At 38.9% G+C, this 17,512-nt stretch overlaps 1 protein-coding gene across 1 annotated transcript in view; it reads right to left on the reverse strand.

The window, feature by feature from the left end:
- ripor1 (RHO family interacting cell polarization regulator 1) overlaps nucleotides 1-17,512 on the reverse strand; it is a 71,461-nt gene extending 53,949 nt beyond the window's left edge. Inside the window, exon 1 of the mRNA XM_067588702.1 lies at nucleotides 17,136-17,512. The gene's annotated coding sequence lies outside the window, so the exon portion shown is untranslated. The remainder of the gene's footprint in view (nucleotides 1-17,135) is intronic.

Raw genomic sequence — 17,512 nt, forward strand, 5'->3', positions numbered from 1 at the left:
TATATATATATATATATATATATATATGTGTACACACACACACACACACACACACATACATATTACAATCCCACCTTTATTTACTGTACCTACTGAATCAAACATACAAACAAATACTTAAAAAATCCATTAATGTCTCATATTCCACCCCAACATATAGGAAATACTCGACATTAAAATAGCTATAATCAATATTTTTATAATAACAATATGTGAAATTACAGTGTGTAATGTTAAAAGGTGAGCTTTATAGTGAGTTTCAGCACATGGATTCACACTAAAAAAAAACTCTAAAAAGCAACTCTACACTACCTGCTCAGCACCAAATGAGAAACAGTCACAGTTAACTGTAGACTAGCTGGTGAACATAGTGGAGCATTATCATCATTAGCAGCTAAAGAGCCAGATATTTCCCTCAGGAGTTGATAGAGAGCAAAGGCAGAGCTAAAAGAGAGTGAATATTGGACTTACATTCACCAGGTGGACAGAAACACGACTCCAAATAAATGATAATGTTGCTCCTTAACTGCAGGATGTGGAAATAAGCAACTGTTTGCAAACAAGTTCAACATATCAACTTTAAAGGTGATGATATGTCAGTGTTGTATTCATTGCTTGTTTCTGCTGAAAACTAGTGGACAAAACGTCAGTTAATGCAGGTTTAAGGATGTAAAGAAATCAGTTCATGGGACCTTCAACACCTTCAGACACACACACACACACACACACGTGTTGTTTTAAATTAAACTGTCCTCCACTCACTCAGTCAACATAAACCGTTTTTCTGCTTACTCATCTGTACACACACTCCCCCAGACACACACACCACTGAAATGAAGCCACATTCTTTCCATTCCCATCATATCTCTAATACCCTGACTGACCAGGTATACTTGTTTTCCCTTCAACTTTCTCTACATTGTCCTCCACCATTCATTTTGTTGCTCTTTCACTTTTTCTACTCCTGGATCCTAAAGGGGACATATGCCTTTTGTGATTTTCTGTTATTTTTATACTGCTATGATGTCAGATGTTATAAATGGTCAAAGTTCCAAAACTTCAGGCGAACGTATGTAAAAAATGTTCCCTGAAAGTCAAAAGTCAGGGCTTCAGCCACCTCTGAACGCTTCGTTTGCAAAGTTACCTCTACTTCTTCCTCGTGATGACGTCAGATTGTTCGCACATGCCCACAAACAGGCGGTTGTTGCTGAGGTTGTTCCGTGGGTTGTTTGCGTTGTCCACTTGCATGTTTTGGATCTGATTCAGACTCCAACATGTACAGATGTATTTGAGAAGTTTCCATTTGGAGTAAAGAACTAGAAAACGAAGTGAAATCCTGCTACTGTAGTTTGTTTATGTAGCCTCTGGAGCCAGAGGAAGCTTCCAGAAGCTGACCAATCAGAACAGAGTGGGCTCATCAGGAGGGGGGGCCTTAAAGAGACAGGAGCTAGAACGGCCTGTTTCAGAAAGAGGCTGAACTGAGGGGCTGCGTAAAGGGTCAAGATAAGATAAAAAAGGAGTTTTTAACTGTAAATCATGCAAAGATATTCCAATAGAGCCCCATAAATACAGAGCTGGAATGTGCATGATAAGTCACCTTTAAAGCTCCACCACATTTTGTTTACGTGCAAAATGCTCAGTGTTAGCCATAAGAGGTGGTGTTTTTCAGACTGCTGTTGAATTCTTCTGCCAACAAGTTCCATTATTACAATATTTTGTAATTCAGGTACTTATACTGCTCTTCTTGTTCCCCTCCATCCTATGCTTCCTTTAGGGTCCTCTCTTCACTTTGTGCGCAAACAGTTCAGTACAGTTCCTAAATTGCTTTCTCTTCTCAACTTTCCACTCATCTTCAAAAAGGTCTAAATCATTACTTTCCCTCCCTATATCATCACTCCATCCTCCTCTTTCCTCCTTTCTCTGACTGCAGCCCTTGTGGTCTTGTACAGAGGAATTGAGGAAACTTTATAAGCAAAGGTAAACAGACACATACACCCATACAGCTATGTAACTGTAAAACTTTATATGAGATTTCATATACTTTACATTACTATTACATTAGCATACCATAAGTTTAAAGATTGATCTCCTACCTTCCAGACAGCTATTGGTTGGCTATGAACATCAACTTACTGAGAACTCCCTGCAGATGGCCAGTACATCACAGTGAACAGTCCTTTGCAATTATGTTTTCCGCCCAAGTTCACAGTGTCATCATGTGGTGACTGTTTTTTAGACCTCCCTCTGCTGGTGTTTTCAAGGTCCACCTCCTGACACTTGGAGCAATATTTTGAATCAAGGAAACAACCAAATTTCCATTATCCTCTTTACAACAGCCATATGTGCTATCGTTTATTTTATAGGTTTGATATTTGGACATAATAACTTACAGATGCAATTGTTTAAAACACTTTTAAGTTTAAACACTTTTCTCAAAAGGTTTTTAAAATGGTCCTTGATTTAAAAAAAAAAACAATCCAAAATGTGACAATGACTTCTGCTGAGCAGCTTTCTGTTGAACTTGGCTTTGTTAGTTAAATTGTGAAAACTGATTTTTTCATTTTGGACCATTGCAGACTAGACAGAATCTACTGTACATGCTGGCAACAGAGTGAGAGAGAGAGAGAGAGAGGGCGGGGGAGGCACATTGTGGTGATTATGGGAGGATTTCATAAACAGAACAGAGGAATCCAGAAAGCTTCATTGTGAAGATTCATGGAGGCTGGCACAGCTTGAGACGGAGGTAAAACAGAAACACTGTCCAAACCCAAAGTAATACACGTCCTCAGAAACATTGAATTAGACAATATATAACTGCCATTTTTCTGACCAATATTACAATTTCAATCATAATTATTATAATCTTTTTTTTTTTCTACATGAAAGAGATAAATGCAGCTACTTTCCTAACAGGCCAGCCAGAGAAAAGTCACTTTCTAATTAAATCTTTTATTTTTTTTTTTGTTGGTTTTTTTCAATAAAAATATTGTAACAAGTATATTTGACCCTACTCAATATATTTCAAATATAATCATGATATTCCAAAGTGGCATTATTTTTCTCAATAACAGTCACAAAAGCGTACAATACAGTAAGTCTGACAATATAAAAGTTTTGATATCTGACCTACGACCCCTGATGCTACTTTAGCTTTAGCTTCCTTTAGCGTCACAGACTGACAGGATGAGTTGCTTCAAAGCCCTGAATCCTGGAGGCTCAGCTTCACAATTTTAAGCTTGAAAAAATAATATGATGTGCTTTTACCATTTACGGCAGCTTACCACTGGTCAGTCTTTCTCTTAACAAATACCTAGCTAGGCAGCTGCTAACAAGCCAACTACCTGTCTGAAAATGACACAATGCACTCAGCTAAAGCTAGCGGTTTTTCTGGTCTTTTTGAACAACAAAAAGACAGTCCACTCCCTATCTCAAACATCAGGATGATACAGAGTGGTGGTTCTTACTAATGGAAACTATATTTGACCATGGCATGCAGAGATGACATTAACCAGACAGCCGCTGGGCTTTTCATCTTGTATTGTCATCTAGCCAAACAGTTGAAGAGTCTTTTTTTTGCTTCATACAGCTTGTTCAGACATTGTTGATACTGTAGGAATAATCAGCTGTGGTGATCTGAAGATTGCACTCTGGATTTAAAACTGATTCATTGTTTAACCCTTGCCTTAAAAATATGCTGTATAAAGAAATGACACCATATACAAATATGATGATTTTGTTTGACTTCATGTGTATCTGTCATATTATGTTTGAACCCCTAAACTTTGGGCACTATGTGTTAAAAGGACTATATCTCCCACACAGTTCTTTCTATACTGATGTAAACCTACTCAAATTAAAGCTGAAACTTGGTACTTTATCTGTGTGGACTGTATATATTGAGGCATGTTTGCTTGTCAGCTGTCTCAGTCTTTTACACTCAATCCTGATGTGGTTTCTGCTTCCTTGTCTCACCTAACCTCCATCCTGGCTCCACCTTCTGTGCCCAATTTGTTCCAATTTGCTGGCACAATGATAATGACAAGGCGTAACAATATTTTTAGCTGACTTAAAGCAGAATAATTGTTATGTTAATAAGTGTTTTATTTCTTCAGTTTCTTCTGCTTGGACTAGCTCCTGAATTGAGTCAAATGAAGGTAAATTGAGTCAAGCTCAGTACTGAAGCCTTTCTATCTGGGTGTCTGTGTGGCCTGATTTTTTCAAATTACTTTTAACCTTATCCAGGGAATGTTAATAGAGCTCCACTGCCCTGCTTCATATTTTTAGAATGTCACACTTCTACACTGGGAGCTGCCCAGTTCAGATACAGTCACGTCCAAGAGAGGAGAAGCAATTAAGTTTACAGTGCCTTGCTCATGAGGTAGGGAGTGGAAATACTATTATTTTTAATAATACTTCACACTTTGTGTGCTCTGTTGGATGACGATGCAGCCAGTATTCATCAGACTTCTTTTCATGTTCTTTGACAAAGTTTAATCTTGCAGTTTTGTGCCGTTTTGTGAGCAATGGTTTTCTTTTTGGACGTCGTCCATACAGGTTCACTTCATGCAGTGTCAGTGAAACACCAATCATCAATCCATAGAAAATCCTTGTGCAAAGTCAAAAGCACCTGCCCTTCTGTTTTCAATGCAAGGTTTGCATAAATAGCAAATTGTGCGTGCCGTCATTTTTCGAGGACGGCCACTTTGCCTTCTGTTAGTGGTAGTCTGGGTCCTCCTCTACCTCCTAACCACAAGTCTCACAATTTGGTTTCTTACTTGTTCAGGCAGTTCCTCACCATGTGGAGCCATGTTGCACTAGACACAACCCAGGCCAAAACTGAGAAAGTTGTGGTCTTCATAGGTTCTTTTATGACCATGTTCAGGCAATTAGTCCTAATTGGAAGTCACAGAATTAACCTTTTTGTTTTCAGTGGTCACAGGCGTAGTCACTTTTGTTGCACTGAGGTTGTACTTTGAGGCCTGTATTTTCAATTTAGTCTATCAAACCTGTTTATTGCAATTATTGTAAGATGATACAATGTTGAATCATTTAACATTGTAGTGATATTGCACTGGGGTGTACTCAGTTGTGTTGTGTACTGTATGTCATTAGATTATTAAAGTTTTCAGTTTGAAGTTTAAAAAGGCCTCGCCATAACATAAGTGAAAGCAGTGAAACTGTTGGTAATGCTGCATTCGGACTGAAAACAGCCCTGTGTTAAAACAGTGCAAGGGGCGTGTTGTTTGAGGTTCCGGTGAGACAATGAAATACAATCCAGGAAGTCCAGTTGGAGCTACAGATTAATGCGTTTAAAGGCTTATCAGATGCCAAAAAACCACACAGTGGTCTGTAACACTCACAGACAGGATTTTACAACTCTGCAAAGTTATTTCAGCAGCAACTGTCTTATCTTTTGTTGTGATGATTGCAAGGTAAACAGTTGAATACGACATTCACGTTATAAAGTAATCAACCAGGATTGTGCGCTTGCATGTATGTGATTGGCCAATGCAGCACCTTGCTGGATGACATGGGGTTGCTTTGCGGCAAAACTTGACCCCAGTTCAACTTTATTTGTCGAAGGACCCCGCAGTGTTCTCAGTGTTGGCACCCCTGCTGCGTCAGCACACCGCCCCCATTCAAATAAATGAGACGGCTGCATTTTTTTTCACGCAGAGCTGATGTTGGTCTGAACGTCCCACAAATGGTAAATGGACTGTACTTTTATACTGCAGGTGACATCCAATCAATGAGCCTTTGCATTTACACCTGCTATTAATGAGCACTTTTGTTTTCTTGATTCTATCCACATTGTGATTTGCTCTTAATATGCAAATTAGCTAGGCAGGGCTAGTGGACTTGTCAACAAACATGGCATGTCCCAGGTGATGGGGAGCAACGCTATGAATAGGTGTCATTCATTTTTTGTGTGGGAAGACTTTTAGCTACCACTACTACTTGTAGGCCTTACCAGGCTTGCTGAAGATCATCCTGAGATCAACATCTGGGGCGATCTGGCCAATCTAACCTGGTTCTGATAACAATATATTCTGAGTGCATTTACAACTTGCATTAATATGTGTTTTTCCTAAGATATTCAGATACAGATCACATGTTAATGCAAGCTGTAAACAGGGTCTGTAAGTCAACCTTTTCTTTTTTTCACAACAAAAGCTGTAGTCAAGTTGTCTTTGCTGGAAGGCTTTTATTGTGAAGTAGCAGCAGGAAGTGTTGATTTTGCTTTAACAAGAATACTAAAAATAATGGAAAGTCAGCTCCTTCTTGCTCCTGTTCTTCAGTAACGCTTTATCCTCATCTAGTACTTTCTCAGCTTGACTTTTATAGGCATTCAGACTGGACCGCTGTAGATTTAGTCAAACAAAAGCTCAGTACTGTACAGTACTAGTTGATGAAACAAATCATTTTAATCATGTTTCATTGTGGTGGAGTAGAGTGAGCTTGGTAATGAGCTGACAGACTGTTCCTACCTCACTAAGTACCACATGACTGTCTGAGTGTGTGTGTGTGTGTGGACCCCTGTGAAGTGGGGACTTTCTGGTTAATCTCCAGCTGGCCAATAAGCAGCTTAACTGTCACTAGAGTGCAGCAGGCTAATTACTAGTTTGTGGACAGTCTAATATGGTTCAGAGCTACTATAACCATACTGAAAATAACATCTATATCGATATTCATGTTAAAATGGATTGTAGGATTGTTGTGTTTTCCAGTTTGTGTGGTGATGTATTGAATTGGATTGTATTACTTTGTATCTAATGTTGAGTATAGACTTCAATGTTTGAAAAAGTGCAAGTTGCCTGATTTTATTCAGAATTGTTTTACGTGCCTAAATTTAACTGCTGGAATGAAAATGTGATGTACATTCCCATCTTTTCCTTGTGGAGCAATACAACACACAATACATGTTCACATCACCTACAGTAATCTAAATGTGAGAATTTGTAAATCAATGTTTAAAAAGGATGTGAGGCTGTTGAATCGCTGCTATTGGAGACTGATAGTACCTGCGGGGCCTGTGAGCAGGTTGTGCACCAAGGGAAACTGTGTCATTAGGTTAACCCTTCATGGATAACCTTGAAGGTTAAGCTGCTGCATGGGCAGGTAAAGAGACACACACACAGAGCAGACGCTGAACTGATGAGATGGTTTAATCTGTAACAACAACCTGCTGATAACATTACATGGAGTGCTGAGAATGAGTTCCGAAATGTTAACAATAACAAGAGTCTACAGCCATGCTAGCAGCTCTGTGTCTTTAGGCACAGCAGTGATTCCAGCTAAATGAAAAAACATGAAATTCTCTAGAAATCATGAATGTCTACAGCTAATTTTAGAGCAGTCCATCATGTGAGATATTTCACTCTGGACCAAAATGGTGGACTGACCGACACTGTCGTCACTAGGGCCTTACTGCTAGTCTGGCTAGTGTCAACTTCAATTTAAGAACACTGGTATTAATACCAAATGAAGTCTCACTGTATAGTGTGTGTAGTGTAAGCTGTCAGGTAAGGATATGCAAAATTAGACTTAGGACTCATTTGGAACCTTAGTCCAAGAATAGTAGAATAGCAGAATGGAGATACAAGATACAAGAATCTTTGCGTATTACACTTTACTATAAGTTCCCCTATTTAGCATTTATAAGCAATATATAAAACATTAAATAAATAGTTTATGGCACACAATAATGTAGTTGTTAGCAGATATGTGTGTTTACACTGAAAAACATATCAATTTAAAAATGTAAGTTCCCCTGCTGCCTTAAAAATGTGAGTTACCTGAACTTAAGTTGAATGATTAGTTCAAAGTCATCTCATGAGTTTTGAAAATGTAAAACCAACTGATTTAAAATAAACTCAAAGATAACAAGTTCAATGAACTGAAGGCATTAAGCTGAATAAACATTCATACTGAAAACATTACAGTCAAATTTGCATTCTAATTGTATCTTTTCAGTTTGAAGAGTTGGGTCTTCATTTGTCACAAAGAACTTACAGGTGTAGATACTGTTGGAGCTGGCAACAATTAGTTGATTAATCGATTAGTTGTCAACTATTTTCATAATTGATTTTAAGAAAAATAAGACAATGTCCAAATTCTCTGATTCCAGCTTCTCAGATGTGAATATTTTCTGGTTTCTTTAGTCTATGACAGTAAACTGAATATCTTTAGGTTGCTGACTGTTGGGTGGGACAAAACAAGACATCTGAGGATGTCACTTTGGACTTTGAGATACAGTGATCAACTTTTTTTTTTTTTTTTTTTTTTTTTTTTTTACCATTTTCTGACATTTTATGGTCCAAACAAATGATCAATTAATCTTGTGGTCCCAAGAGAGTTTTAACTCTTAAACAGTCCCTGCTGGGATGTCTTGAACTGAGTTAGTTAAACTCCAGTTTACAGTGCATTTGTCAACAACTAGAACTCTTCCTGTGGGCATCCATAAGTGGAGGCTGCTGTATAAATGAATGATAACATAGTCAACATAGTTGTAATAACTATACTAATAGGTCTTCATAGGACAAATCACTTTTGACAAATGTTGTACATTAATAAACACTTAAAATGTTCTTATACCTGCTTATAGGTTATGTATGTATAAATAGGCTGAACATACAGGTAATTATTTAAGTTGTGTATGATGGACACTGGGGTGCACAGTTGGACTATACATGATACACATTAAGTTCATTGAGTAAGTATAGAAAAGGGGTAGGACCAGATAAGCATTTCACTTCTTCCTACTCCAGACATGTAATATTTATTTATGTTATTTATTGACAATTTGTTGTATATGATTATTGTTAATTTTATTGGTTATTCTTGTTTTGTTTTCTTACTTATATATTTTCTTTCTTTAAAATGTTGGAAATAAATCTATTCTATAGCTACATCATAGTTAGTTATAAACTATTATAGGTTTATGTACTACTTATGAATGCTAAATAGGGGAATGAAAGTAAAGTGTTATTGCTGCATTAGCGCCAGATTCACTGGGTCAGCTCCAGAGTCTCAGTCACCTCTACCATGGATGATTTACAACCCTTTTAGATCCACAAGAGCAATAAGGAAATAAACGAAGACTTCCTCGTTTATTTCAATCAGAACACTGTGTTGGTGCAGCAGCAGCACTGCCAGAGAGGGCTCCGACAAATAAAACTGATGAGTTAGTCTGACATAAAATTTGCTTCTTGCTCTATTTCCATGCAACTTCATCTGGCAATACACTGACCAGCCAATCAAATGCTTGAAAAAGCACATACAGTGCCAGGCAGTGTACCATGTAGTTTCCAGTTCAGCTCACAGGGGTCACAAGAAGAGAACATTTTCACAGCTGTATCAAGTCATGCTCAAAGAGTGCAAACACCTGTTTAATATCTTGGATCCTCTTGGAAATAATGTGACAACATTTCAGACGAACCCTTGCGCCTGTGCAGAAGTGGAAAGTATCATTTGAGATTAGGGATATCAGTGTCAGACCTCCCACATGTCTGTCCAAGACCAATATGGACCAAGATTGCCATGAAATTTGATATTTATATTTATGGTTCCCAGAGGATGATGCCAACTGGTTTTGTGACCCTGTGTACTTTACTGCCACTATCAGGACAGATATCACAATACAGCAGGCAGTATGTACAAACATAGTACATCACTATATGCTCACTGTCTTTCTGTCTCTATTTGTTGCCATGGCTTTGGTGTCAGGCACAAGGCCTAGTATGTAATCCTCTGATAATCTCTCTCACCTGAACTACCTGCATGTGCAGACAGCACCAGAGGTGGAGAGGAGGACACCCACACAGACAATCACTGAGACTATCTTATCAGGTCAAAAGAAGCTCTGGGACAACACAGGGAAATGAATGTGAATGAGGAAACTATGGAATTACAAGAAAGAAGACAATGGTTAACAGGAACAATAATTAAACAATATGAGCAGGGGGTTTTCCTGCTTATCTAAACTTGAACAGCCTGTTTTGGTTCCAAGCAGATCTGTTGTGAAAAAGATATCACTGATAACACTATCAACAAACATCATTGGGAGGGAGCTATGCTTATGTGCCAGAATGAGCTGGCCTGTTGTGATGTAAAGTTGCCGCTAATGCAAACTCAACATTTCCTGTAACTGCTTTTCACAGCAAAAGCCATCCAGTGAATAGAACTACTGTAAATTGCCCAGCTGGCCAGGACCAGTGCAGGAATGAAACTGCATCCAGCCCAGCAATGACCAAAATCCCTCCATCCTTAGACACTTAGTTTAGGAATAAGAGACAGACAAGAGGTCAGGAGAGGGCTACATAGCTGTTCCAGTCAGTATAATATATGATTACTGCAGCGACTCTGTTATTAGTGAAAGACACAGCATGAGTCACTCTGTGCAGGCCTTCACTGCACGGACACACACATCAAGTATGTGTTCAGCTGAGTCAGAGGTCATGTCAGGTAGTACTCTGAGGTTTGCTAATAACAGTGATCCATTTTCAGTCTGTCTTTTGTAAAGTTACACCCATGTGGACCAAAGCCGACCAATGACTGTGTTATAACAATTACAGCAATAATTTATGTTTCACCCCGATATTGACCGCTGTGACTCAAAGCACTAATGATATCCTAAATCATTTCATCCATTTTTATGTGCAGTCTTCAGTACAGACAGGGGAGCTTTCAGAACAGCTCGCTTCTACGGTAATTTTGGGTCAGTGTTCTGAGAAGCACGTCGATAAAACTGATTTCTTGACAAAATCCAAAGCACACACACTAATGTTACAAAATCTTCATAGATAATCAACTTTGGATGAAAACATATAGCCAGAATTATATGAGGAAAGACCCTCAGCACCACTTAATGCTGCACTGATACTATACCAACACTGACCAGCAGATATTAGAAAATGATCAATATCTAACTTGAATAGGGCTGCGACTAACCATTATTTTCATTACACATTAATGTCTTGATTATTTTCTCGATTAACCGATTAGTTGTTTGGTCTATGAAATGTCAGAAAACGGTGGAAATCATTGATCACTATTTCCCAAAGTCCAAGATACAACCTAAAAAGTCTTCTTTTGTCCCGACCAACAGTCCACAACCCATGGATATTCAGTTTACTGTCATAGAAGACTAAAGAAACCAGAATATTCACATGTAAGAAGCTGGAATCAAAGAATTGACATTTTTTCTTTAAAATAAATGACTTTTAATGATTAATCAATAGTTAAAATAGTTGGTGATTAATACAAAAGTTGACAACTAATTCATTAATCAACCAACTGTTGCAGCTCTAAACTTGAATAACTTCGACCTGATGGACACAACGTGAGTCCAGCTCGAGTGAGAAGTAATTTCATACGGTTTCCTTACGGGTAAATGATTCAGATCCTCCACAACGTTGTTCACTATACAATCATCACATTCAACAGAGCATCATCAGCATTGACAGAAACACACACTGGTGCTGCACTACTGGATTACACTGCACTGAATAACTGCTGAGAGGATTTACTATATTAGCAATGGTCAAAAAGAAAACATACTGGGGCACTGAACTAGCACACATAAATAATCACTTATAAGACATATTCAAGCACTCTCACATTTAGACACCCCATAGCAAGACTTGAGGTGACAGCTACAATGTTTTCTTATGATCTAAACCATATCTGTAACTTAGCTAGTACAACTAAAGTGTTAGTGCTGAAATGTCAAAAAAACTAAGTGATAATTTTATATAACCATTAATTTACGTTGCTGTACAACATTATTCAACATTACCCACAAATGTCAACCTCACGACAGCGCTAGAGTCAGTCTAATACATCCTTTGGGAACCATGAGTGTCTGTACAACATTTTCTGTCAATCTTAACAAGTAGATGTTGAGACATTTTAATGGATATGTGAAAGCATTGAACAGCTACCCGGTGGCACTGGATGAAAAGTCAGATGATCACCAAAGTCAGTATGATTCATCCTCTGGGGAACATGAAAGTCTGTGCAACATTTGATGGCAATCCAACCAAAAGTTGTTGACATCTTTCAGAATATATTACTCTGATGTGCAGGTTCAGAAGTTTACAACCAAGACAGGTCTAAAACGTCCTTCATCACTTTTACCTCAAGCCACAGAAAGTTGCTATTTTTGACAAGTGTTTCCAGTGCGGCAGGACATTGGCCTTGATTTCAACCCAAATTAAAACACTGACTGTGGAGGCTAAAAATGTTCCGAACCACAAAATACAACTTTTATTTCTCAGGAACCAAAACTTTTGGAAAAACCTTTGGGATAATATTCTTAGCTTCTCACTCCTGCCTATCTGAAGAGTCAAAGTCATTAACTCTCATTATAACTTTATAGTTCAGACTGGCATGTGTGTGTACATGTGTCTATACGTGTGTGTATATGTCCATGTTTGAGAGAGTGTGTGTGTGTGTGTGTGTGTGTGTGTGTGTGTGTGTGTGTTAATTGGCTGTTTGTCCAGTTCTTCAAGGAAGTCTAGTCCATCAGAGGAAGTCATTAACTTCAAAGGACCATGTATGAGTGTATATATGTGTGTGTGTGTGTGTGTGTATGTTTGTGTAAGTGAGAAGGACAGAAGCCTAAGGCAGTCCAGAAATCAGAATGCATGCTGGGTAAACAATGTCAGGTTGGTTTTGGGCCTCAGAGCTGGTTTATGGTCTGCCAACACATGTGCATACACACATGCTTCAAACTGACCCTTCCTCTGTGCCGCTTCACTACTCTCTGCTACATTTCAAGAAAACTGTGTGTAATGTGAGACACTTGGAGATCTTTACAGGGTTTCCGCCAGTGTATTGCAAGTCTGGCGGCCCACCAAGCCTGAGTTGACCCCCCGCTGGCCCTAAGCATCAGGGAACTTTTAAGAAAATGTATTTTAAGAGGTTTTCTAAACCTTAATGTGTTATACAGCTTATACAGAGAGAGCGTGTGTGTGTGACGGTGAGGCTGCGGCGACACTGGTTGGCAGCGCACAAAGACGCGGGGACAAGCCAGAGGACGGCTGCCACTTGGAACCAGAACCGGAGCAACCCACCTGCCATCCGGAGAGGGACACACCGAGAGCAGGCTGAGCAGGCAGAGAGCTTACTCTGTGCTGAGACTCTGCTGCTGCTGCAGATGCTCACAGAGCAGACACTTCCAGTTTACAACTGTAGCTTCCATCGTCTGACTAAGTAAATGAACAAAATGAACTAAATGGGTTTTATTTCTATTAAAAAAAGCAAAACAACGGTATATATATATATATATGTATATATATATAAGTCACAATAAAGATTTCCACACTATTAGATGATTAGATTAGATGATTTTTTACTAGATTAAAAAGGGTAAAACTCTTCACATAGAGAAATTCTCTAATGAAAAGCAACAGCAATATAACAAGGTACAACATATTGTATAGTATAATACTGTAGGCCTTAAAGAGTTCAGTTGGTAATTTTCTTTATTTGTCTTATTGTCAACAAATCTCATGTTTGGAGCCAAACCGACATTGAACTGATCTACTAACAAGTGTGTATCCAAAGCCTGATATACCTTATTCCTCTGTGCCGTTGACCTCCGTGTTAAGATCAAACGGCTCCAAAGACTAACAACAGCGATCAGTCCCAGGAAAGTTCTTTGTACAGCAGACGCCACTGAGCATGTGCAGGAACACCGTTCCGTTTACAGAGCTTTGCTAGCTTGTTGTGCTACATATCACAACCTTGACTTTGTACTGAAGTTCTTTGAGAAATTTAATGCAGCGCAATGTAAGGATGTGTCCGGTTGTGATATGTAGCACAATTAGCTATGTAGCTATGGTGAACATTTCTAGATTCAGCGTGAATCATACTTTCCGATGATATTATTCCGATGTCCACCACAAATGAACTAAGAAATTATAGACAAAAATGCCTTAAAACACCTGAACTTGCCTGAGAATCATTATAATTTTAAGTTTTCTTTACTATCAAAGTAATCCAGTGATAGTTGTCTGTACATCCATGGATACACTGCAAACATGAATTACTAATAGCTAATTCGGCATACTTTTAATGGTGCCAATTTACCAAAAGACAAACTGTGTTCTTTATTTTCATCTATTTCAGCAGATGAAACTGAAGAAAGAAAGCGAGAACAACTGCTGTTGCTCCTCCTGTGAATGTATCATTAGCTGTCAGCTTGAGCTAGAATGAAAGCAATGAGCCCTTCACAGAGCACAGAGATGACAAACATGCACGATTATACAAACATTTTCCAGATTTTTTATTGCATTACATCCAAAAAAACCCCCACTTGCGTCCTAAGCATGTCGGACTACAAGTAAACAGATCAGGTTGAAAATGAGTGACATGGCCCTTTAATGTTCCATCGTGCTTTATGAATGAAGAAGACAAGTGATGAATGAAATAAGAAGCAGATGAGTGAGCACAGTGGCTTCCCTCTGCTCTGTATCTGTTTCATGCAGTTTGTTAGCTCAGGCCTGATCATTAGCTGAATTAGGTCTTCTAACTGTGAGAGCCCTGCACCGACACAATGGACCTACTGTTCAGCTGACTCTCCGAGAGCCACACAGAGAGTGTGTTTGTGGTTTCAGAGAGCATTCCCACAGTCAGCCTGAACCAGTTTGTTTTTGTCACCTATTACAGCAACATTTGGATTCCATGACCTTCCCCCCTGGAACTGAATCAAACAGAACTGCCTGTTGTTTCTGTCGGCAGAGTGCTACTACACTATGTGCTGCATTTCAAAGTTATGCCAAGAATGCTGTCACTCCATCAAGACTGATAGCTTGTGCATACCACCTGCAGAAGAGTTCCTCATAATCAATTAATCAACCGTTTTTTTAAGTCTAAATGTGTCCAAGTTTATGATGAATGCCTGTCACTAAATACCAAGGTGATATCTTCAAATTATTTACCATATCTGACCAACCGCCCCAAAAAACAAAGATTTTCCAGTTAGAATCTGAAACAAACAAATCAGCAAATCCTAATATTAGAAGGCTGGAATAGATGAATAATTATGATTCTTTTTTTGATAAAGCATTTAAAAGGACAAGTGAAATCTGGTTTTAACTAGTCTTGCTTCTTGACTTCAAGTCTTTAGGCCTGCCTTTCAACATTTCCCAGAAGCCACAGAGCACTGCAGAGTCATACTGTAAACCCAAACCTGTGATACAATATGACAAGTTAAAGGACAAGTTCACATTTTTTTCCAAGTCTGTCTTAAAACTAGTCAGGAGCCCAAATGAAAACTGAAACATGTTTGTCTTGCTGTAATCATTCCTCCTGTTCATACTGACCATTAGAAGATCCCTTCATAATGCCCACCATCATTTACATTGAAAGCACATTTTTGAAGGATCTTTTAATATCCAGTATGAACAGGAGGAATGATTACAGCGAGGAAAACCTCTTTCACTGTTCATATGGACACCTGACTGTTGTTTTAAGACACACTTGAAAAATTGTGAACCTGTCCTTTAAGGTTGGGATTGATGTTGATTAGCAATCCAACACAATATTTGTGAATTTGTCAGATTTTTAACTGTATTCTCTGTTACTGTAAGAAATGTGTGGCTGCTCTGTTAGAACATCTAGCCAGTCTTACAATTTTACATTTGTTTTATGGTTGAAAAAAAAAAAAAAGCAGAAGAAAAAAAAGTTGTGACTTCATTTCTGAATCTAGACCAAGACGGCAGGCAAAAATAACTTCTTTTTGAGTATCTTCTTGCTCAATTTATACATTTACAAAACTTATTTTTGTTTACTCTGTATATAATAGTGTTATTTTCAGTTATTTCATAATTCGATGCACAGTAATGTTTCTATTTTCCTTGTGTCAAACAAAACAAGGAAGGAAATAGGTCATCTCTGGTCTCTCTACTTGGATTAGTAAACAGAAATGAAATTTGGAAAACAAAGATTCAAAATTAAAGATTAAAAATGTTTGTGTGTGTAGTGGACTGAACATTTTTTGATCTACAAGGACAGAAGAGTCTTTGAGTAGTCTGAAAATACCTTCAGAAAAGCGCCAAGTGCTGTTAAACAACCTTCTGGGATTTTCGAAACTGATGCTTAGCTCTGTGACTCCACTGTAGTTCGGGACAGAATTTTAAATCTGCCACTGTGGAAGAGGCTTTGAAACTCGATCTTTAGCTTAGATCTTTGTTTTGGAAAATCGATTTGAAGGCGTACTCTGACCATAACCACTACCTGCCTGACCCTAACTTTAATCACTGACCCAAAAATCAGCATTTTACAAATTGGGGACACGACTTTTGTCCCCAATTGCACAATCTGTCCCCAATTAACTGATCTTAAGTCTGGTGTGTGTCCCTGAAAGTGACCTAAGTCATACCCACACACACACACACACACACACACACAAAAGCAATCCTCTCATGTTAACAGTACTTCTTCTGTCATATCCAAACATGCAAACCATGACCTTGTCATACTGCATACTGACACACACACACACAACCTGTCATGTAAAAGCTATGGTCATGGACAATGTCCACTACTTTGCATACAACTCTCACAAACACAGAAACACTTTCACATTTGCAGTCCGTTGACACATAGACTGATTCTGATTGAGGGATCCCTCCGGCGAAACGACGAGTTCAAGCCAAAATCACTTCAGAAACTTGCCAACTTTCAGATAAACACTTGATACAACATGACAAGAGCTCATGCGGCGTTTCTGGTACATTCGGTATACTCACGTTCATGGAAATGAAACTACTGTGCCTGCCACCACTTGCTAGATGTTTTCATGCTATTCAGAAATATTGAGTAAACCGAGTCCACAAGGTGACATTTTACTGAAAGCGCCTGACTGGAGGCTGGAGCTCAGGCTGGAAGAAGTGCAGAATTAAAGGATTTGTAAAGCCGGTTTCTGCACACAGAGAAGAGGACTGAGTGACAGGACAAGACTGCAGCAGACTCAGACAGCTGGACAAAAGCGACATAAACAGGACTGAGAAGATGCTAACCCTCCAACCAAAAGCACAAAACTAATGAATATAGCTAATTAAACAACAGCCTAACAGTTGGCTCGATGTGAGCAGGGCATAGACTGAGAAACATTTGAAACAACGTACATGTTTGCTGCGGTGTTGTGGCTCCTCTCCTCTCCAGCTGACACCAGTCTGTTCTTGATCCAAATAAAGAATCACAGGCTCCGGAGCGGGACACACTCGTAAATACGGTTCCGAGCACAGTTGGTCTCTCAGTCCATCAGTGTGGCGGTGAAAAGTGTCCTGTCAAGTCACAAAGATCCACCACGTTCCTTCAATGGACGGCTTTCTTCCATGCAGCCAGTAGCGTTAATTCAGCCAGCGTCAAGCGCGCCGCAATCAATACCCACACTTCCGGTCGTCACGTTCAAATGAAAATGTTGCTTCATCAGCTGCTCTGGATAGTCACCTTACATCCGGTCATCACTTACTGTTCACAGGGGAACATTACCAACCAGGCC

Source organism: Thunnus thynnus, chromosome 5 (assembly GCF_963924715.1).
Source record: "Thunnus thynnus chromosome 5, fThuThy2.1, whole genome shotgun sequence".
In the NCBI taxonomy this organism is placed as follows: Eukaryota; Metazoa; Chordata; class Actinopteri; order Scombriformes; family Scombridae; genus Thunnus; species Thunnus thynnus.